Genomic DNA, 23,201 nt, shown 5'->3' on the forward strand with positions numbered 1-23,201 from the left:
TTTTGTATTGGGTTGTTTGTTTTTTTAATATTAAGCTGCATGAGCTGTTTATATATATATTGGAGATTAAACCTTTGTCCATTGATTCATTTGCAACAATTTTCTCCCATTCTGAGGGATGCCTTTTTCCATTCCCGTTTTTTTAACAAAAAAGGAAAGAAAGGAAAAGAAGCAGAACACTAATGTGCGTAAAATATGCCTTTTGAAATGGTCATTTTGAAATATGGACGTCCTTTGAATTTTTTGGTCAATATGTGACCCCACGATTTGTTTTCAGGGCAGGTGTCATTTACAGGCCTGCAATGATTTTGAATATCAACTAACCATTAGCGCTGGGATTAAAGCTGCTGTTGCGTGAAACGGCCACAAGGTGGCAGCAGTTATCCCTTACCAAATCTGGTTACTAGAGCAACAGAGCCTCAATGGAAGTCGTGTTCTAGATTGGAATTTAGAATGGAATGTGCCAGGAGAAAGCCCCTCAAGTTTGTCTCACTACTTCTTGTTCGTGTTTTTACTTTTTTATTTTCTATTACAGCAAGTTTGATTACAATGTTTGGCTTGTTGTAGGTGTGGAATATGTGGTTCTTTTACACATATACAGATGTCTGTTCTTCCTGGGATCCTTTTCCCATGTACGTTAGGACAGAATGTTGAGTAGTCTTCTCTTGGTATTCCGTAGGTCTTTGGTGATTATATATGTCACCTGTGTTTGATTATGTCTGTTAACCCCGATATCGTAATGAAACCAATCCTCACACCTTTCCATTGGTGAACCCTAAGTTTGTTTAATGAATCTGTGATTGCCCTTCTCCGTGGAAATATCTGCCCTGGTTTCCATTTTTAGGTAACACCTATAAGTGATATGATACGATATGTGTCTTTCACTTTCTGACTTACTCCAAGTCACGTGATTACCTCTAGACTCATCTACGGGGCTGAAAATGGCATTGTGTCCTTTTTTTCCTTGGCTTCTATTCTGCCTTAGCGAGGTCCATTTTCAACAATGTGATTCCCTGAGGGTTGTGGATTAGCTGACCTGGGCAGCCTTACCCTGCCGGCCGGCCCTCCCCAGGTGTGCCTGGTTGAGGTCAATATAAACAGCGCTCCAGGCAGCAATAGCCCCTGAAGTTGTGCCTGACTCCATATTCTCTGCCCCGTCAGCAGTCTCGGGGCTGTGCTGGTGGGAGGGAGTGAGGGGCCAAGGCTTTGTTGGTGGCCCGGTGTGAGTGGGGCTCTGCTGGCCTTTCTGCAGGAGTTGCCAGGCTGCCACCTGTAAAGAAGAGGATGTGTCACCCATACCTTCCGATGGAATTTCTCTCCGGACAGAGGTGAGGAAGGATAAAAGCAGTGGGGGCCGGGACAGGAGGGGTATCTCAGGCAGGGCAATAGAAAGCTTCCAGAAGAGCGCCCGGGGCCAGGACCATCCTGGCTGGCCTGCAGGCACCAAGTTGGCCTGCGTGCTGTCGCTGGTATGGCTCCACGGCCCTTCCTCTAGGCTTTCAAGCCCTTGTACATATTCAGGTGTTTTACCTGGGAAGGGTGGGAACAGTTCAGCAGCAGCTGGCCTGGGGCTCAGCTCACGTTTACTCACAGATGCCTCAGCACGGTCCCCCAGCTTTGCAATGAGGATGCTCCTTGCATGGGGCGTGGGTTGCTGGCTGTATGGGAGGTGATTCCCCACCTCTGACCAATTTCAGAATTGTTTACCGCTGGAGCAAGTGCCCTGATAGGGTTTCCCTCTGTATAACTGGTGGGTTCAGGTTTTTTTTCTTTTATGGTTCAAGTTAGATTTGATTCCTCTTTTATGTATTTATAGATATAAGCATGGAAATAATTCATTCCTATAAATACATCTGTGTGAAGGGAAGAACTTTTTTCTGTTTTATTTTAAAATTTTATTTTTTAAAATTTTGAAATTTAATTGTATTTATTTTTTTATACAGCAGGTTATTATTAGTTATGTGTTTTATGCATATACATGTATACAGGTCAATCCCAATCTCCCAACTCATCCCACCACCACCACCCCAGGGCTTCCCACACTTGGTGTCCATACGTTTGTTCTCTACCTCTGTGTCTCTATTTCTTCCCTGAAAACCAGTTCATCTGTACCATTTTTTAGGTTCCACATATATGCATTAATATACAATATTTGTTTTCCTCTTTCTGACTTATTTCATTCTGTATGACAGTCTCTAGATCCATCGATGTCTCTACAAATGACCCAGTTTCATTCCTTTTTTTGGCTGAGTAATATTCCATTTTATATGTGTACCACATCTTTATCCATTCATCTGTCTGTGGGCATTTAGGTTGCTTGCATTACCTGGCTATTGTAAATAGTGCTGCAATGAACATTGTGGTGAATGTGCCTTTTTGATTTATGGTTTTCTCTGGGTATATGCCCAGAAGTGGGATTGCTGGATCAGATGGTAATTCTATTTCTAGTCTTTTTAAGGAAACTCCATACTGTTCTCCATAGTGACTGTATCAATTTACATCCCCACCAATAGTGGAAGAGGGCTCCTTTTGTCCACACCCTCCCCAGAATTTGTTGTTTGTAGATTTTCCGATGATGCCGATTCTAACAGGTGTGAGGTGATACCTCATTGTAGTTTTGATTTGCATTTCTCTAATAATTAGTGCTGTTGAGCAGCTTTTCATGGGCGTCTTGGCCATCTCTGTGTCTTCTTTGAAGAAACGTCTCTTTAGATCTTCTGCCCATTTTTGTATTGGGTTGTTTGTTTTTTTAATATTAAGCTGCATGAGCTGTTTATATATATATTGGAGATTAAACCTTTGTCCATTGATTCATTTGCAACAATTTTCGCTCATTCTGAGGGATGCCTTATTCCATTCCCGTTTTTTTAAAAAAAAGGAAAGAAAGAAAAAGAAGCAGAACACTAATGTGCGTAAAATATGCCTTTTGAAATGGTCGTTTTGAAATATGGACGTCCTTTGAATTTTTTGGTCGATATGTGACCCCAGGATTTGTTTTCAGGGCAGGTGTCATTTACAGGCCTGCAATGATTTTGAATATCAACTAACCATTAGCGCTGGGATTAAAGCTGCTGTTGCGTGAAACGGCCACAAGGTGGCAGCAGTTCTCCCTTACCAAATCTGGTTACTAGAGCAACAGAGCCTCAATGGAAGTCGTGTTCTAGATTGGAATTTAGAATGGAATGTGCCAGGAGAAAGCCCCTCAAGTTTGTCTCACTACTTCTTGTTCGTGTTTTTAATTTTTTTTTCTATTACAGCAAGTTTGATTACAATGTTTGGCTTGTTGTAGGTGTGGAAGATGTGGTTCTTTTACTCATATACAGATGTCTGTTCTTCCTGGGATCCTTTTCCCATGTACGTTAGGACAGAATGTTGAGTAGTCTTCTCTTGGTATTCCGTAGGTCTTTGGTGATTATATATGTCACCTGTGTTTGATTATGTCTGTTAACCCCGATATCGTAATGAAACCAATCCTCACACCTTTCCATTGGTGAACCCTAAGTTTGTTTAATGAATCTGTGATTGCCCTTCTCCGTGGAAGTATCTGCCCTGGTATCCATTTTTAGGTAATACCTATAAGTGATATGATACGATATGTGTCTTTCACTTTCTGACTTACTCCAAGTCACGTGATTACCTCTAGACTCATCTACGGGGCTGCAAATGGCATTGTGTCCTTTTTTTCCTTGGCTTCTCTTCTGCCTTAGCGAGGTCCATTTTCAACAATGTGATTCCCTGAGGGTTGTGGATTAGCTGACTTGGGCAGCCTTACCCTGCCAGCCGGCTCTCCCCAGGTGTGCCTGGTTGAGGTCAATATAAACAGCGCTCCAGGCAGCAATAGCCCCTGAAGTTGTGCCTGACTCCATATTCTCTGCCCCGTCAGCAGTCTCGGGGCTGTGCTGGTGGGAGGGTGTGAGGGGCCAAGGCTTTGTTGGTGTCCCGGTGTGAGTGGGGCTATGCTGGCCTTTCTGCAGGAGATGCCAGGCTGCCACCTGTAAAGAAGAGGATGTGTCACCCATTCCTTCCGATGGAATTTCTCTCCGGACAGAGGTGAGGAAGGAAAAAAGCAGTGGGGGCCGGGACAGGAGGGGTATCTCAGGTAGGGCATTAGAAAGCTTCCAGAACAGCGCCCGGGGCCAGGACCATTCTGGCTGGCCTGCAGGCACCAAGTTGGCCTGCGTGCTGTCGCTGGTGTGGCTCCATGGCCCTTCCTCTAAGCTTTCAAGCCCTTGTACATATTCAGGTGTTTTACCTGGGAAGGGTGGGAACAGTTCAGCAGCAGCTGGCCTGGGGCTCAGCTCACGTTTACTCACAGATGCCTCAGCACGGTACCCCAGCTTTGCAATGAGGACGCTCCTTGCATGGGGGGTGGGTTGCTGGCTGTATGGGAGGTGATTCCCCACCTCTGACCAATTTCAGAATTGTTTACCGCTGGAGCAAGTGCCCTGATAGGGTTTCCCTCTGTATAACTGGTGGGTTCAGGTTTTTTTTTCTTTTATGGTTCAAGTTAGATTTGATTCCTCTTTTATGTATTTATAGATATAAGCATGGAAATAATTCATTCCTATAAATACATCTGTGTGAAGGGAAGAACTTTTCTCTGTTTTATTTTAAAATTTTATTTTTTAAAAGTTTGAAATTTAATATTATTTATTTTTTTATACAGCAGGTTATTATTAGTTATGTATTTTATGCATATACATGTATACAGGTCAATCCCAATCTCCCAACTCATCCCACCACCACCACCCCATGGCTTCCCACACTTGGTGTCCATACGTTTGTTCTCTACCTCTGTGTCTCTATTTCTTCCCTGAAAACCAGTTCATCTGTACCATTTATTAGGTTCCACATATATGCATTAATATACAATATTTGTTTTCCTCTTTCTGGCTTACTTCATTCTGTATGACAGTCTCTAGATCCATCGATGTCTCTACAAATGACCCAGTTTCATTCCCTTTTATGGCTGAGTAGTATTCCATTTTATATATGTACCACATCTTTATCCATTCATCTGTCTGTGGGCATTTATGTTGCTTGCATTACCTGGCTATTGTAAACAGTGCTGCAATGAACATTGTGGTGAATGTGCCTTTTTGATTTATGGTTTTCTCTGGGTATATGCCCAGAAGTAGGATTGCTGGATCAGATGGTAATTCTATTTCTAGTTTTTTTAAGGAAACTCCATACTGTTCTCCATAGTGACTGTATCAATTTACATCCCCACCAATAGTGGAAGAGGGCTCCTTTTGTCCACACCCTCCCCAGAATTTGTTGTTTGTAGATTTTCTGATGATGCCGATTCTAACAGGTGTGAGGTGATACCTCATTGTAGTTTTGATTTGCATTTCTCTAATAATTAGTGCTGTTGAGCAGCTTTTCATGTGCGTCTTGGCCATCTCTGTGTCTTCTTTGAAGAAACGTCTCTTTAGATCTTCTGCCCATTTTTGTATTGGGTTGTTTGTTTTTTTAATCGTAAGCTGCATGAGCTGTTTATATATATATTGGAGATTAAACCTTTGTCCTTTGATTCATTTGCAACGATTTTCGCCCATTCTGAGGGATGCCTTTTTCCATTCCCATTTTTTTGAAAAAAAGGAAAGAAAGAAAAAGAAGCAGAACACTAATGTGCGTAAAATATGCCTTTTGAAATGGTCGTTTTGAAATATGGACGTCCTTTGAATTTTTTGGTCGATATGTGACCCCACGATTTGTTTTCAGGGCAGGTGTCATTTACAGGCCTGCAATGATTTTGAATATCAACTAACCATTAGCGCTGGGATTAAAGCTGCTGTTGCGTGAAACGGCCACAAGGTGGCAGAAGTTCTCCCTTACCAAATCTGGTTACTAGAGCAACAGAGCCTCAATGGAAGTCGTGTTCTAGATTGGAATTTTGAATGGAATGTGCCAGGAGAAAGCCCCTCAAGTTTGTCTCACTACTTTTTGTTCGTGTTTTTACTTTTTTTTTCTATTACAGCAAGTTTGATTACAATGTTTGGCTTGTTGTAGGTGTGGAAGATGTGGTTCTTTTACACATATACAGATGTCTGTTCTTCCTGGGATCCTTTTCCCATGTACGTTAGGACAGAATGTTGAGTAGTCTTCTCTTGGTATCCCGTAGGTCTTTGGTGATTTTATATGTCACCTGTGTTTGATTATGTCTGTTAAGCCCGATATTGTAATGAAACCAATCCTCACACCTTTCCATTGGTGAACCCTAAGTTTGTTTAATGAATCTGTGATTGCCCTTCTCCGTGGAAGTATCTGCCCTGGTATCCATTTTTAGGTAATACCTATTAGTGATATGATACGATATGTGTCTTTCACTTTCTGACTTACTCCAAGTCACGTGATTACCTGTAGACTCATCTACGGGGCTGCAAATGGCATTGTGTCCTTTTTTTCCTTGGCTTCTATTCTGCCTTAGCGAGGTCCATTTTCAACAATGTGATTCCCTGAGGGTTGTGGATTAGCTGACCTGGGCAGCCTTACCCTGCCGGCCGGCCCTCCCCAGGTGTGCCTGGTTGAGGTCAATATATACAGCGCTCCAGGCAGCAATAGCCCCTGAAGTTGTGCCTGACTCCATATTCTCTGCCCCGTCAGCAGTCTCGGGGCTGTGCTGGTGGGAGGGAGTGAGGGGCCAAGGCTTTGTTGGTGTCCCGGTGTGAGTGGGGCTCTGCTGGCCTTTCTGCAGGAGTTGCCAGGCTGCCACCTGTAAAGAAGAGGATGTGTCACCCATACCTTCCGATGGAATTTCTCTCCGGACAGAGGTGAGGAAGGAAAAAAGCAGTGGGGGCCGGGACAGGAGGGGTATCTCAGGTAGGGCATTAGAAAGCTTCCAGAAGAGCGCCCGTGGCCAGGACCATCCTGGCTGGCCTGCAGGCACCAAGTTGGCCTGTGTGCTGTCTCTGGTGTGGCTCCATGGCCCTTCCTCTAGGCTTTCAAGCCCTTGTACATATTCAGGTGTTTTACCTGGGAAGGGTGGGAACAGTTCAGCAGCAGCTGGCCTGGGGCTCAGCTCACGTTTACTCACAGATGCCTCAGCATGGTCCCCCAGCTTTGCAATGAGGACGCTCCTTGCATGGGGTGTGGGTTGCTGGCTGTGTGGGAGGTGATTCCCCACCTCTGACCAATTTCAGAATTGTTTACCGCTGGAGCAAGTGCCCTGATAGGGTTTCCCTCTGTATAACTGGTGGGTTCAGGTTTTTTTTCTTTTATGGTTCAAGTTAGATTTGATTCCTCTTTTATGTATTTATAGATATAAGCATGGAAATAATTCATTCCTATAAATACATCTGTGTGAAGGGAAGAACTTTTCTCTGTTTTATTTTAAAATTTTATTTTTTAAAAGTTTGAAATTTAATTTTATTTATTTTTTTATACAGCAGGTTATTATTAGTTATGTATTTTATGCATATACATGTATACAGGTCAATCCCAATCTCCCAACCCATCCCACCACCACCACCCCAGGGCTTCCCACACTTGGTGTCCATACGTTTGTTCTCTACCTCTGTGTCTCTATTTCTTCCCTGAAAACCAGTTCATCTGTACCATTTTTTAGGTTCCACATATATGCATTAATATACAATATTTGTTTTCCTCTTTCTGGCTTACTTCATTCTGTATGACAGTCTCTAGATCCATCGATGTCTCTACAAATGACCCAGTTTCATTCCTTTTTTTGGCTGAGTAATATTCCATTTTATATGTGTACCACATCTTTATCCATTCATCTGTCTGTGGGCATTTAGGTTGCTTGCATTACCTGGCTATTGTAAATAGTGCTGCAATGAACATTGTGGTGAATGTGCCTTTTTGATTCATGGTTTTCTCTGGGTATATGCCCAAAAGTGGGATTGCTGGATCAGATGGTAATTCTATTTCTAGTTTTTTTAAGGAAACTCCATACTGTTCTCCATAGTGACTGTATCAATTTACATCCCCACCAATAGTGGAAGAGGGCTCCTTTTGTCCACACCCTCCCCAGAATTTGTTGTTTGTAGATTTTCTGATGATGCCGATTCTAACAGGTGTGAGGTGATACCTCATTGTAGTTTTGATTTGCATTTCTCTAATAATTAGTGCTGTGAGCAGCTTTTCATGGGCGTCTTGGCCATCTCTGTGTCTTCTTTGAAGAAACGTCTCTTTAGATCTTCTGCCCATTTTTGTATTGGGTTGTTTGTTTTTTTAATATTAAGCTGCATGAGCTGTTTATATATATATTGGAGATTAAACCTTTGTCCATTGATTCATTTGCAACAATTTTCTCCCATTCTGAGGGATGCCTTTTTCCATTCCCGTTTTTTTAACAAAAAAGGAAAGAAAGAAAAAGAAGCAGAACACTAAGGTGCGTAAAATATGCCTTTTGAAATGGTCGTTTTGAAATATGGACGTCCTTTGAATTTTTTGGTCGATATGTGACCCCAGGATTTGTTTTCAGGGCAGGTGTCATTTACAGGCCTGCAATGATTTTGAATATCAACTAACCATTAGCACTGGGATTAAAGCTGCTGTTGCGTGAAACGGCCACAAGGTGGCAGCAGTTCTCCCTTACCAAATCTGGTTACTAGAGCAACAGAGCCTCAATGGAAGTCGTGTTCTAGATTGGAATTTAGAATGGAATGTGCCAGGAGAAAGCCCCTCAAGTTTGTCTCACTACTTCTTGTTCGTGTTTTTACTTTTTTTTTCTAATACAGCAAGTTTGATTACAATGTTTGGCTTGTTGTAGGTGTGGAAGATGTGGTTCTTTTACACATACACAGATGTCTGTTCTTCCTGGGATCCTTTTCCCATGTACGTTAGGACAGAATGTTGAGTAGTCTTCTCTTGGTATTCCGTAGGTCTTTGGTGATTTTATATGTCACCTGTGTTTGATTATGTCTGTTAACCCCGATATCGTAATGAAACCAATCCTCACACCTTTCCATTGGTGAACCCTAAGTTTGTTTAATGAATCTGTGATTGCCCTTCTCCGTGGAAGTATCTGCCCTGGTTTCCATTTTTAGGTAACACCTATAAGTGATATGATACGATATGTGTCTTTCACTTTCTGACTTACTCCAAGTCACGTGATTACCTCTAGACTCATCTACGGGGCTGCAAATGGCATTGTGTCCTTTTTTTCCTTGGCTTCTATTCTGCCTTAGCGAGGTCCATTTTCAACAATGTGATTCCCTGAGGGTTGTGGATTAGCTGACCTGGGCAGCCTTACCCTGCCGGCCGGCCCTCCCCATGTGTGCCTGGTTGAGGTCAATATAAACAGCGCTCCAGGCAGCAATAGCCCCTGAAGTTGTGCCTGACTCCATATTCTCTGCCCCGTCAGCAGTCTCGGGGCTGTGCTGGTGGGAGGGAGTGAGGGGCCAAGGCTTTGTTGGTGTCCCGGTGTGAGTGGGGCTCTGCTGGCCTTTCTGCAGGAGTTGCCAGGCTGCCACCTGTAAAGAAGAGGATGTGTCACCCATACCTTCCGATGGAATTTCTCTCCGGACAGAGGTGAGGAAAGATAAAAGCAGTGGGGGCCGGGACAGGAGGGGTATCTCAGGCAGGGCAATAGAAAGCTTCCAGAAGAGCGCCCGGGGCCAGGACCATCCTGGCGGGCCTGCAGGCACCAAGTTGGCCTGCGTGCTGTCGCTGGTGTGGCTCCACGGCCCTTCCTCTAGGCTTTCAAGCCCTTGTACATATTCAGGTGTTTTACCTGGGAAGGGTGGGAACAGTTCAGCAGCAGCTGGCCTGGGGCTCAGCTCACGTTTACTCACAGATGCCTCAGCACGGTCCCCTAGCTTTGCAATGAGGACGCTCCTTGCATGGGGTGTGGGTTGCTGGCTGTATGGGAGGTGATTCCCCACCTCTGACCAATTTCAGAATTGTTTACCGCTGGAGCAAGTGCCCTGATAGGGTTTCCCTCTGTATAACTGGTGGGTTCAGGTTTTTTTTTTCTTTTATGGTTCAAGTTAGATTTGATTCCTCTTTTATGTATTTATAGATATAAGCATGGAAATAATTCATTCCTATAAATACATCTGTGTGAAGGGAAGAACTTTTTTCTGTTTTATTTTAAAATTTTATTTTTTAAAATTTTGAAATTTAATTTTATTTATTTTTTTATACAGGAGGTTATTATTAGTTATGTGTTTTATGCATATACATGTATACAGGTCAATCCCAATCTCCCAACTCATCCCACCACCACCACCCCATGGCTTCCCACACTTGGTGTCCATACGTTTGTTCTCTACCTCTGTGTCTCTATTTCTTCCCTGAAAACCAGTTCATCTGTACCAGTTTTTAGGTTCCACATATATGCATTAATGTACAATATTTGTTTTCCTCTTTCTGGCTTACTTCATTCTGAATGACAGTCTCTAGATCCATCGATGTCTCTACAAATGACCCAGTTTCATTCCTTTTTATGGCTGAGTAATATTCCATTTTATATGTGTATCACATCTTTATCCATTCATCTGTCTGTGGGCATTTAGGTTGCTTGCATTACCTGGCTATTGTAAATAGTGCTGCAATGAACATTGTGGTGAATGTGCCTTTTTGATTTATGGTTTTCTCTGGGTATATGCCCAGAAGTGGGATTGCTGGATCAGATGGTAATTCTATTTCTAGTTTTTTTAAGGAAACTCCATACTGTTCTCCATAGTGACTGTATCAATTTACATCCCCACCAATAGTGGAAGAGGGCTCCTTTTGTCCACACCCTCCCCAGAATTTGTTGTTTGTAGATTTTCTGATGATGCCGATTCTAACAGGTGTGAGGTGATACCTCATTGTAGTTTTGATTTGCATTTCTCTAATAATTAGTGCTGTTGAGCAGCTTTTCATGGGTGTCTTGGCCATCTCTGTGTCTTCTTTGAAGAAACGTCTCTTTAGATCTTCTGCCCATTTTTGTATTGGGTTGTTTGTTTTTTTAATATTAAGCTGCATGAGCTGTTTTTATATATATTGGAGATTAAACCTTTGTCCATTGATTCATTTGCAACAATTTTCTCCCATTCTGAGGGATGCCTTTTTCCATTCCCGTTTTTTTAACAAAAAAGGAAAGAAAGAAAAAGAAGCAGAACACTAATGTGCGTAAAATATGCCTTTTGAAATGGTCATTTTGAAATATGGACGTCCTTTGAATTTTTTGGTCAATATGTGACCCCACGATTTGTTTTCAGGGCAGGTGTCATTTACAGGCCTGCAATGATTTTGAATATCAACTAACCATTAGCGCTGGGATTAAAGCTGCTGTTGCGTGAAACGGCCACAAGGTGGCAGCAGTTATCCCTTACCAAATCTGGTTACTAGAGCAACAGAGCCTCAATGGAAGTCGTGTTCTAGATTGGAATTTAGAATGGAATGTGCCAGGAGAAAGCCCCTCAAGTTTGTCTCACTACTTCTTGTTCGTGTTTTTACTTTTTTATTTTCTATTACAGCAAGTTTGATTACAATGTTTGGCTTGTTGTAGGTGTGGAATATGTGGTTCTTTTACACATACACAGATGTCTGTTCTTCCTGGGATCCTTTTCCCATGTACGTTAGGACAGAATGTTGAGTAGTCTTCTCTTGGTATTCCGTAGGTCTTTGGTGATTATATATGTCACCTGTGTTTGATTATGTCTGTTAACCCCGATATCGTAATGAAACCAATCCTCACACCTTTCCATTGGTGAACCCTAAGTTTGTTTAATGAATCTGTGATTGCCCTTCTCCGTGGAAATATCTGCCCTGGTTTCCATTTTTAGGTAACACCTATAAGTGATATGATACGATATGTGTCTTTCACTTTCTGACTTACTCCAAGTCACGTGATTACCTCTAGACTCATCTACGGGGCTGCAAATGGCATTGTGTCCTTTTTTTCCTTGGCTTCTATTCTGCCTTAGCGAGGTCCATTTTCAACAATGTGATTCCCTGAGGGTTGTGGATTAGCTGACCTGGGCAGCCTTACCCTGCCGGCCGGCCCTCCCCATGTGTGCCTGGTTGAGGTCAATATAAACAGCGCTCCAGGCAGCAATAGCCCCTGAAGTTGTGCCTGACTCCATATTCTCTGCCCCGTCAGCAGTCTCGGGGCTGTGCTGGTGGGAGGGAGTGAGGGGCCAAGGCTTTGTTGGTGGCCCGGTGTGAGTGGGGCTCTGCTGGCCTTTCTGCAGGAGTTGCCAGGCTGCCACCTGTAAAGAAGAGGATGTGTCACCCATACCTTCCGATGGAATTTCTCTCCGGACAGAGGTGAGGAAAGATAAAAGCAGTGGGGGCCGGGACAGGAGGGGTATCTCAGGCAGGGCAATAGAAAGCTTCCAGAAGAGCGCCCGGGGCCAGGACCATCCTGGCGGGCCTGCAGGCACCAAGTTGGCCTGCGTGCTGTCGCTGGTGTGGCTCCACGGCCCTTCCTCTAGGCTTTCAAGCCCTTGTACATATTCAGGTGTTTTACCTGGGAAGGGTGGGAACAGTTCAGCAGCAGCTGGCCTGGGGCTCAGCTCACGTTTACTCACAGATGCCTCAGCACGGTCCCCTAGCTTTGCAATGAGGACACTCCTTGCATGGGGTGTGGGTTGCTGGCTGTATGGGAGGTGATTCCGCACCTCTGACCAATTTCAGAATTGTTTACCGCTGGAGCAAGTGCCCTGATAGGGTTTCCCTCTGTATAACTGGTGGGTTCAGGTTTTTTTTTTCTTTTATGGTTCAAGTTAGATTTGATTCCTCTTTTATGTATTTATAGATATAAGCATGGAAATAATTCATTCCTATAAATACATCTGTGTGAAGGGAAGAACTTTTTTCTGTTTTATTTTAAAATTTTATTTTTTAAAATTTTGAAATTTAATTTTATTTATTTTTTTATACAGGAGGTTATTATTAGTTATGTGTTTTATGCATATACATGTATACAGGTCAATCCCAATCTGCCAACTCATCCCACCACCACCACCCCATGGCTTCCCACACTTGGTGTCCATACGTTTGTTCTCTACCTCTGTGTCTCTATTTCTTCCCTGAAAACCAGTTCATCTGTACCAGTTTTTAGGTTCCACATATATGCATTAATGTACAATATTTGTTTTCCTCTTTCTGGCTTACTTCATTCTGAATGACAGTCTCTAGATCCATCGATGTCTCTACAAATGACCCAGTTTCATTCCTTTTTATGGCTGAGTAATATTCCATTTTATATATGTATCACATCTTTATCCATTCATCTGTCTGTGGGCATTTAGGTTGCTTGCATTACCTGGCTATTGTAAATAGTGCTGCAATGAACATTGTGGTGAATGTGCCTTTTTGATTTATGGTTTTCTCTGGGTATATGCCCAGAAGTGGGATTGCTGGATCAGATGGTAATTCTATTTCTAGTTTTTTTAAGGAAACTCCATACTGTTCTCCATAGTGACTGTATCAATTTACATCCCCACCAATAGTGGAAGAGGGCTCCTTTTGTCCACACCCTCCCCAGAATTTGTTGTTTGTAGATTTTCTGATGATGCCGATTCTAACAGGTGTGAGGTGATACCTCATTGTAGTTTTGATTTGCATTTCTCTAATAATTAGTGCTGTTGAGCAGCTTTTCATGGGCGTCTTGGCCATCTCTGTGTCTTCTTTGAAGAAACGTCTCTTTAGATCTTCTGCCCATTTTTGTATTGGGTTGTTTGTTTTTTTAATATTAAGCTGCATGAGCTGTTTTTATATATATTGGAGATTAAACCTTTGTCCATTGATTCATTTGCAACAATTTTCTCCCATTCTGAGGGATGCCTTTTTCCATTCCCGTTTTTTTAACAAAAAAGGAAAGAAAGAAAAAGAAGCAGAACACTAATGTGCGTAAAATATGCCTTTTGAAATGGTCATTTTGAAATATGGACGTCCTTTGAATTATTTGGTCAATATGTGACCCCACGATTTGTTTTCAGGGCAGGTGTCATTTACAGGCCTGCAATGATTTTGAATATCAACTAACCATTAGCGCTGGGATTAAAGCTGCTGTTGCGTGAAACGGCCACAAGGTGGCAGCAGTTCTCCCTTACCAAATCTGGTTACTAGAGCAACAGAGCCTCAATGGAAGTCGTGTTCTAGATTGGAATTTAGAATGGAATGTGCCAGGAGAAAGCCCCTCAAGTTTGTCTCACTACTTCTTGTTCGTGTTTTTACTTTTTTATTTTCTATTACAGCAAGTTTGATTACAATGTTTGGCTTGTTGTAGGTGTGGAATATGTGGTTCTTTTACACATATACAGATGTCTGTTCTTCCTGGGATCCTTTTCCCATGTACGTTAGGACAGAATGTTGAGTAGTCTTCTCTTGGTATTCCGTAGGTCTTTGGTGATTATATATGTCACCTGTGTTTGATTATGTCTGTTAACCCCGATATCGTAATGAAACCAATCCTCACACCTTTCCATTGGTGAACCCTAAGTTTGTTTAATGAATCTGTGATTGCCCTTCTCCGTGGAAGTATCTGCCCTGGTATCCATTTTTAGGTAATACCTATAAGTGATATGATACGATATGTGTCTTTCACTTTCTGACTTACTCCAAGTCACGTGATTACCTGTAGACTCATCTACGGGGCTGCAAATGGCATTGTGTCCTTTTTTTCCTTGGCTTCTATTCTGCCTTAGCGAGGTCCATTTTCAAAAATGTGATTCCCTGAGGGTTGTGGATTAGCTGACCTGGGCAGCCTTACCCTGCCGGCCGGCCCTCCCCAGGTGTGCCTGGTTGAGGTCAATATAAACAGCGCTCCAGGCAGCAATAGCCCCTGAAGTTGTGCCTGACTCCATATTCTCTGCCCCGTCAGCAGTCTCGGGGCTGTGCTGGTGGGAGGGAGTGAGGGGCCAAGGCTTTGTTGGTGTCCCGGTGTGAGTGGGGCTCTGCTGGCCTTTCTGCAGGAGTTGCCAGGCTGCCACCTGTAAAGAAGAGGATGTGTCACCCATACCTTCCGATGGAATTTCTCTCCGGACAGAGGTGAGGAAGGAAAAAAGCAGTGGGGGCCGGGACAGGAGGGGTATCTCAGGTAGGGCATTAGAAAGCTTCCAGAAGAGCGCCCGTGGCCAGGACCATCCTGGCTGGCCTGCAGGCACCAAGTTGGCCTGTGTGCTGTCTCTGGTGTGGCTCCATGGCCCTTCCTCTAGGCTTTCAAGCCCTTGTACATATTCAGGTGTTTTACCTGGGAAGGGTGGGAACAGTTCAGCAGCAGCTGGCCTGGGGCTCAGCTCACGTTTACTCACAGATGCCTCAGCACGGTCCCCCAGCTTTGCAATGAGGACGCTCCTTGCATGGGGTGTGGGTTGCTGGCTGTATGGGAGGTGATTCCCCACCTCTGACCAATTTCAGAATTGTTTACCGCTGGAGCAAGTGCCCTGATAGGGTTTCCCTCTGTATAACTGGTGGGTTCAGGTTTTTTTTTCTTTTATGGTTCAAGTTAGATTTGATTCCTCTTTTATGTATTTATAGATATAAGCATGGAAATAATTCATTCCTATAAATACATCTGTGTGAAGGGAAGAACTTTTCTCTGTTTTATTTTAAAATTTTATTTTTTAAAAGTTTGAAATTTAATTTTATTTATTTTTTTATACAGCAGGTTATTATTAGTTATGTATTTTATGCATATACATGTATACAGGTCAATCCCAATCTCCCAACTCATCCCACCACCACCACCCCAGGGCTTCCCACACTTGGTGTCCATACGTTTGTTCTCTACCTCTGTGTCTCTATTTCTTCCCTGAAAACCAGTTCATCTGTACCATTTTTTAGGTTCCACATATATGCATTAATATACAATATTTGTTTTCCTCTTTCTGGCTTACTTCATTCTGTATGACAGTCTCTAGATCCATCGATGTCTCTACAAATGACCCAGTTTCATTCCTTTTTTTGGCTGAGTAATATTCCATTTTATATGTGTACCACATCTTTATCCATTCATCTGTCTGTGGGCATTTAGGTTGCTTGCATTACCTGGCTATTGTAAATAGTGCTGCAATGAACATTGTGGTGAATGTGCCTTTTTGATTTATGGTTTTCTCTGGGTATATGCCCAGAAGTGGGATTGCTGGATCAGATGGTAATTCTATTTCTAGTTTTTTTAAGGAAACTCCATACTGTTCTCCATAGTGACTGTATCAATTTACATCCCCACCAATAGTGGAAGAGGGCTCCTTTTGTCCACACCCTCCCCAGAATTTGTTGTTTGTAGATTTTCTGATGATGCCGATTCTAACAGGTGTGAGGTGATACCTCATTGTAGTTTTGATTTGCATTTCTCTAATAATTAGTGCTGTTGAGCAGCTTTTCATGGGCGTCTTGGCCATCTCTGTGTCTTCTTTGAAGAAACGTCTCTTTAGATCTTCTGCCCATTTTTGTATTGGGTTGTTTGTTTTTTTAATATTAAGCTGCATGAGCTGTTTATATATATATTGGAGATTAAACCTTTGTCCATTGATTCATTTGCAACAATTTTCTCCCATTCTGAGGGATGCCTTTTTCCATTCCCGTTTTTTTAACAAAAAAGGAAAGAAAGAAAAAGAAGCAGAACACTAATGTGCGTAAAATATGCCTTTTGAAATGGTCGTTTTGAAATATGGACGTCCTTTGAATTTTTTGGTCGATATGTGACCCCAGGATTTGTTTTCAGGGCAGGTGTCATTTACAGGCCTGCAATGATTTTGAATATCAACTAACCATTAGCGCTGGGATTAAAGCTGCTGTTGCGTGAAATGGCCACAAGGTGGCAGCAGTTCTCCCTTACCAAATCTGGTTACTAGAGCAACAGAGCCTCAATGGAAGTCGTGTTCTAGATTGGAATTTAGAATGGAATGTGCCAGGAGAAAGCCCCTCAAGTTTGTCTCACTACTTCTTGTTCGTGTTTTTACTTTTTTTTTCTATTACAGCAAGTTTGATTACAATGTTTGGCTTGTTGTAGGTGTGGAAGATATGGTTCTTTTACACATATACAGATGTCTGTTCTTCCTGGGATCCTTTTCCAAAGTACATTAGGACAGAATGTTGAGTAGTCTTCTCTTGGTATTCCGTAGGTCTTTGGTGATTATATATGTCACCTGTGTTTGATTATGTCTGTTAATCCCGATATCGTAATGAAACCAATCCTCACACCTTTCCATTGGTGAACCCTAAGTTTGTTTAATGAATCTGTGATTGCCCTTCTCCGTGGAAATATCTGCCCTGGTATCCATTTTTAGGTAACACCTATAAGTGATATGATACAATATGTGTCTTTCACTTTCTGACTTACTCCAAGTCACGTGATTACCTCTAGACTCATCTACGGGGCTGCAAATGGCATTGTGTCCTTTTTTTCCTTGGCTTCTATTCTGCCTTAGCGAGGTCCATTTTCAACAATGTGATTCCCTGAGGGTTGTGGATTAGCTGACCTGGGCAGCCTTACCCTGCTGGCCGGCCCTCCCCAGGTGTGCCTGGTTGAGGTCAATATAAACAGCGCTCCAGGCAGCAATAGCCCCTGAAGTTGTGCCTGACTCCATATTCTCTGCCCCGTCAGCAGTCTCGGGGCTGTGCTGGTGGGAGGGAGTGAGGGGCCAAGGCTTTGTTGGTGTCCCGGTGTGAGTGGGGCTCTGCTGGCCTTTCTGCAGGAGTTGCCAGGCTGCCACCTGTAAAGAAGAGGATGTGTCACCCATACCTTCCGATGGAATTTCTCTCCGGACAGAGGTGAGGAAGGAAAAAAGCAGTGGGGGCCGGGACAGTGGGGAATCTCAGGCAGGGCAATAGAAAGCTTCCAGAAGTGCGCCCGGGGCCAGGACCATCCTGGCTGGCCTGCAGGCACCAAGTTCGCCTGCGTGTTGTCGTTGGTGTGGCTCCATGGCCCTTCCTCTAGGCTTTCAAGCCCTTGTACATATTCAGGTGTTTTACCTGCGAAGGGTGGGAACAGTTCAGCAGCAGCTGGCCTGGGGCTCAGCTCACGTTTACTCACAGATGCCTCAGCACGGTCCCCCAGCTTTGCAATGAGGATGCTTCTTGCATGGGGGGTGGGTTGCTGGCTGTATGGGAGGTGATTCCCCACCTCTGACCAATTTCAGAATTGTTTACCGCTGGAGCAAGTGCCCTGATAGGGTTTCCCTCTGTATAACTGGTGGGTTCAAGTTTTCTTTTTCTTTTATGGTTCAAGTTAGATTTGATTCCTCATTTATGTATTTATAGATATAAGCATGGAAATAATTCATTCCTATAAATACATCTGTGTGAAGGGAAGAACTTTTTTCTGTTTTATTTTAAAATTTTATTTTTTAAAATTTTGAAATTTAATTTTATTTATTTTTTTATACAGCAGGTTATTATTAGTTATGTATTTTATGCATATACATGTATACAGGTCAATCCCAATCTCCCAACTCATCCCACCACCACCACCCCATGGCTTCCCACACTTGGTGTCCATACGTTTGTTCTCTACCTCTGTGTCTCTATTTCTTCCCTGCAAACCAGTTCATCTGTACCATTTATTAGGTTCCACATATATGCATTAATATACAATACTTGTTTTCCTCTTTCTGACTTACTTCATTCTGTATGACAGTCTCTAGATCCATCGATGTCTCTACAAATGACCCAGTTTCATTCCTTTTTATGGCTGAGTAATACTCCATTTTATATATGTACCACATCTTTATCCATTCATCTGTCTGTGGGCATTTAGGTTGCTTGCATTACCTGGCTATTGTAAATAGTGCTGCAATGAACATTGTGGTGAATGTGCCTTTTTGATTTATGGTTTTCTGTGGGTATATGCCCAGAAGTGGGATTGCTGGATCAGATGGTAATTCTATTTCTAGTTTTTTTAAGGAAACTCCATACTGTTCTCCATAGTGACTGTATCAATTTACATCCCCACCAATAGTGGAAGAGGGCTCCTTTTGTCCACACCCTCCCCAGAATTTGTTGTTTGTAGATTTTCTGATGATGCCGATTCTAACAGGTGTGAGGTGATACCTCATTGTAGTTTTGATTTGCATTTCTCTAATAATTAGTGCTGTTGAGGAGATTTTCATGGGCGTCTTGGCCATCTCTGTGTCTTCTTTGAAGAAACGACTCTTTAGATCTTCTGCCCATTTTTGTATTGGGTTGTTTGTTTTTTTAATATTAAGCTGCATGAGCTATTTATATATATATTGGAGATTAAACCTTTGTCCATTGATTCATTTGCAACGATTTTCGCCCATTCTGAGGGATGCCTTTTTCCATTCCCGTTTTTTTAACAAAAAAGGAAAGAAAGAAAAAGAAGCAGAACACTAATGTGCGTAAAATATGCCTTTTGAAATGGTCGTTTTGAAATATGGACGTCCTTTGAATTTTTTGGTCGATATGTGACCCCAGGATTTGTTTTCAGGGCAGGTGTCATTTACAGGCCTGCAATGATTTTGAATATCAACTGACCATTAGCACTGGGATTAAAGCTGCTGTTGCGCGAAACGGCCACAAGGTGGCAGCAGTTCTCCCTTACCAAATCTGGTTACTAGAGCAACAGAGCCTCAATGGAAGTCGTGTTCTAGATTGGAATTTAGAATGGAATGTGCCAGGAGAAAGCCCCTCAAGTTTGTCTCACTACTTCTTGTTCGTGTTTTTACTTTTTTTTTCTATTACAGCAAGTTTGATTACAATGTTTGGCTTGTTGTAGGTGTGGAAGATGTGGTTCTTTTACACATATACAGATGTCTGTTCTTCCTGGGATCCTTTTCCCATGTACGTTAGGACAGAATGTTGAGTAGTCTTCGCTTGGTATCCCGTAGGTCTTTGGTGATTTTATATGTCACATGTGTTTGATTATGTCTGTAAACCCCGATATCGTAATGAAACCAATCCTCACACCTTTCCATTGGTGAACCCTAAGTTTGTTTAATGAATCTGTGATTGCCCTTCTCCGTGGAAGTATCTGCCCTGGTATCCATTTTTAGGTAACACCTATAAGTGATATGATACGATATGTGTCTTTCACTTTCTGACTTATTCCAAGTCACGTGATTACCTCTAGACTCATCTACGGGGCTGCAAATGGCATTGTGTCCTTTTTTTCCTTGGCTTCTATTCTGCCTTAGCGAGGTCCATTTTCAACAATGTGATTCCCTGAGGGTTGTGGATTAGCTGACCTGGGCAGCCTTACCCTGCCGGCCGGCCCTCCCAATGTGTGCCTGGTTGAGGTCAATATAAACAGCGCTCCAGGCAGCAATAGCCCCTGAAGTTGTGCCTGACTCCATATTCTCTGCCCCGTCAGCAGTCTCGGGGCTGTGCTGGTGGGAGGGAGTGAGTGGCCAAGGCTTTGTTGGTGTCCCAGTGTGAGTGGGGCTCTGCTGGCCTTTCTGCAGGAGTTGCCAGGCTGCCACCTGTAAAGAAGAGGATGTGTCACCCATACCTTCCGATGGAATTTCTCTCCGGACAGAGGTGAGGAAGGAAAAAAGCAGTGGGGGCCGGGACAGTGGGGAATCTCAGGCAGGGCAATAGAAAGCTTCCAGAAGTGCGCCCGGGGCCAGGACCATCCTGGCTGGCCTGCAGGCACCAAGTTCGCCTGCGTGTTGTCGTTGGTGTGGCTCCATGGCCCTTCCTCTAGGCTTTCAAGCCCTTGTACATATTCAGGTGTTTTACCTGCGAAGGGTGGGAACAGTTCAGCAGCAGCTGGCCTGGGGCTCAGCTCACGTTTACTCACAGATGCCTCAGCACGGTCCCCCAGCTTTGCAATGAGGATGCTTCTTGCATGGGGGGTGGGTTGCTGGCTGTATGGGATGTGATTCCCCACCTCTGACCAATTTCAGAATTGTTTACCGCTGGAGCAAGTGCCCTGATAGGGTTTCCCTCTGTATAACTGGTGGGTTCAAGTTTTCTTTTTCTTTTATGGTTCAAGTTAGATTTTATTCCTCATTTATGTATTTATAGATATAAGCATGGAAATAATTCATTCCTATAAATACATCTATGTGAAGGGAAGAACTTTTTTCTGTTTTATTTTAAAATTTTATTTTTTAAAATTTTGAAATTTAATTTTATTTATTTTTTTATACAGCAGGTTATTATTAGTTATGTATTTTATGCATATACATGTATACAGGTCAATCCCAATCTCCCAACTCATCCCACCACCACCACCCCATGGCTTCCCACACTTGGTGTCCATACGTTTGTTCTCTACCTCTGTGTCTCTATTTCTTCCCTGCAAACCAGTTCATCTGTACCATTTATTAGGTTCCACATATATGCATTAATATACAATACTTGTTTTCCTCTTTCTGACTTACTTCATTCTGTATGACAGTCTCTAGATCCATCGATGTCTCTACAAATGACCCAGTTTCATTCCTTTTTATGGCTGAGTAATACTCCATTTTATATATGTACCACATCTTTATCCATTCATCTGTCTGTGGGCATTTAGGTTGCTTGCATTACCTGGCTATTGTAAATAGTGCTGCAATGAACATTGTGGTGAATGTGCCTTTTTGATTTATGGTTTTCTGTGGGTATATGCCCAGAAGTGGGATTGCTGGATCAGATGGTAATTCTATTTCTAGTTTTTTTAAGGAAACTCCATACTGTTCTCCATAGTGACTGTATCAATTTACATCCCCACCAATAGTGGAAGAGGGCTCCTTTTGTCCACACCCTCCCCAGAATTTGTTGTTTGTAGATTTTCTGATGATGCCGATTCTAACAGGTGTGAGGTGATACCTCATTGTAGTTTTGATTTGCATTTCTCTAATAATTAGTGCTGTTGAGGAGATTTTCATGGGCGTCTTGGCCATCTCTGTGTCTTCTTTGAAGAAACGACTCTTTAGATCTTCTGCCCATTTTTGTATTGGGTTGTTTGTTTTTTTAATATTAAGCTGCATGAGCTATTTATATATATATTGGAGATTAAACCTTTGTCCATTGATTCATTTGCAACGATTTTCGCCCATTCTGAGGGATGCCTTTTTCCATTCCCGTTTTTTTAACAAAAAAGGAAAGAAAGAAAAAGAAGCAGAACACTAATGTGCGTAAAATATGCCTTTTGAAATGGTCGTTTTGAAATATGGACGTCCTTTGAATTTTTTGGTCGATATGTGACCCCAGGATTTGTTTTCAGGGCAGGTGTCATTTACAGGCCTGCAATGATTTTGAATATCAACTGACCATTAGCACTGGGATTAAAGCTGCTGTTGCGCGAAACGGCCACAAGGTGGCAGCAGTTCTCCCTTACCAAATCTGGTTACTAGAGCAACAGAGCCTCAATGGAAGTCGTGTTCTAGATTGGAATTTAGAATGGAATGTGCCAGGAGAAAGCCCCTCAAGTTTGTCTCACTACTTCTTGTTCGTGTTTTTACTTTTTTTTTCTATTACAGCAAGTTTGATTACAATGTTTGGCTTGTTGTAGGTGTGGAAGATGTGGTTCTTTTACACATATACAGATGTCTGTTCTTCCTGGGATCCTTTTCCCATGTACGTTAGGACAGAATGTTGAGTAGTCTTCGCTTGGTATCCCGTAGGTCTTTGGTGATTTTATATGTCACCTGTGTTTGATTATGTCTGTAAACCCCGATATCGTAATGAAACCAATCCTCACACCTTTCCATTGGTGAACCCTAAGTTTGTTTAATGAATCTGTGATTGCCCTTCTCCGTGGAAGTATCTGCCCTGGTATCCATTTTTAGGTAACACCTATAAGTGATATGATACGATATGTGTCTTTCACTTTCTGACTTATTCCAAGTCACGTGATTACCTCTAGACTCATCTACGGGGCTGCAAATGGCATTGTGTCCTTTTTTTCCTTGGCTTCTATTCTGCCTTAGCGAGGTCCATTTTCAACAATGTGATTCCCTGAGGGTTGTGGATTAGCTGACCTGGGAAGCCTTACCCTGCCGGCCGGCCCTCCCAATGTGTGCCTGGTTGAGGTCAATATAAACAGCGCTCCAGGCAGCAATAGCCCCTGAAGTTGTGCCTGACTCCATATTCTCTGCCCCGTCAGCAGTCTCGGGGCTGTGCTGGTGGGAGGGAGTGAGTGGCCAAGGCTTTGTTGGTGTCCCAGTGTGAGTGGGGCTCTGCTGGCCTTTCTGCAGGAGTTGCCAGGCTGCCACCTGTAAAGAAGAGGATGTGTCACCCATACCTTCCGATGGAATTTCTCTCCGGACAGAGGTGAGGAAGGAAAAAAGCAGTGGGGGCCGGGACAGTGGGGAATCTCAGGCAGGGCAATAGAAAGCTTCCAGAAGTGCGCC

This window comes from Mesoplodon densirostris, chromosome 1 (assembly GCF_025265405.1).
Source record: "Mesoplodon densirostris isolate mMesDen1 chromosome 1, mMesDen1 primary haplotype, whole genome shotgun sequence".
In the NCBI taxonomy this organism is placed as follows: Eukaryota; Metazoa; Chordata; class Mammalia; order Artiodactyla; family Ziphiidae; genus Mesoplodon; species Mesoplodon densirostris.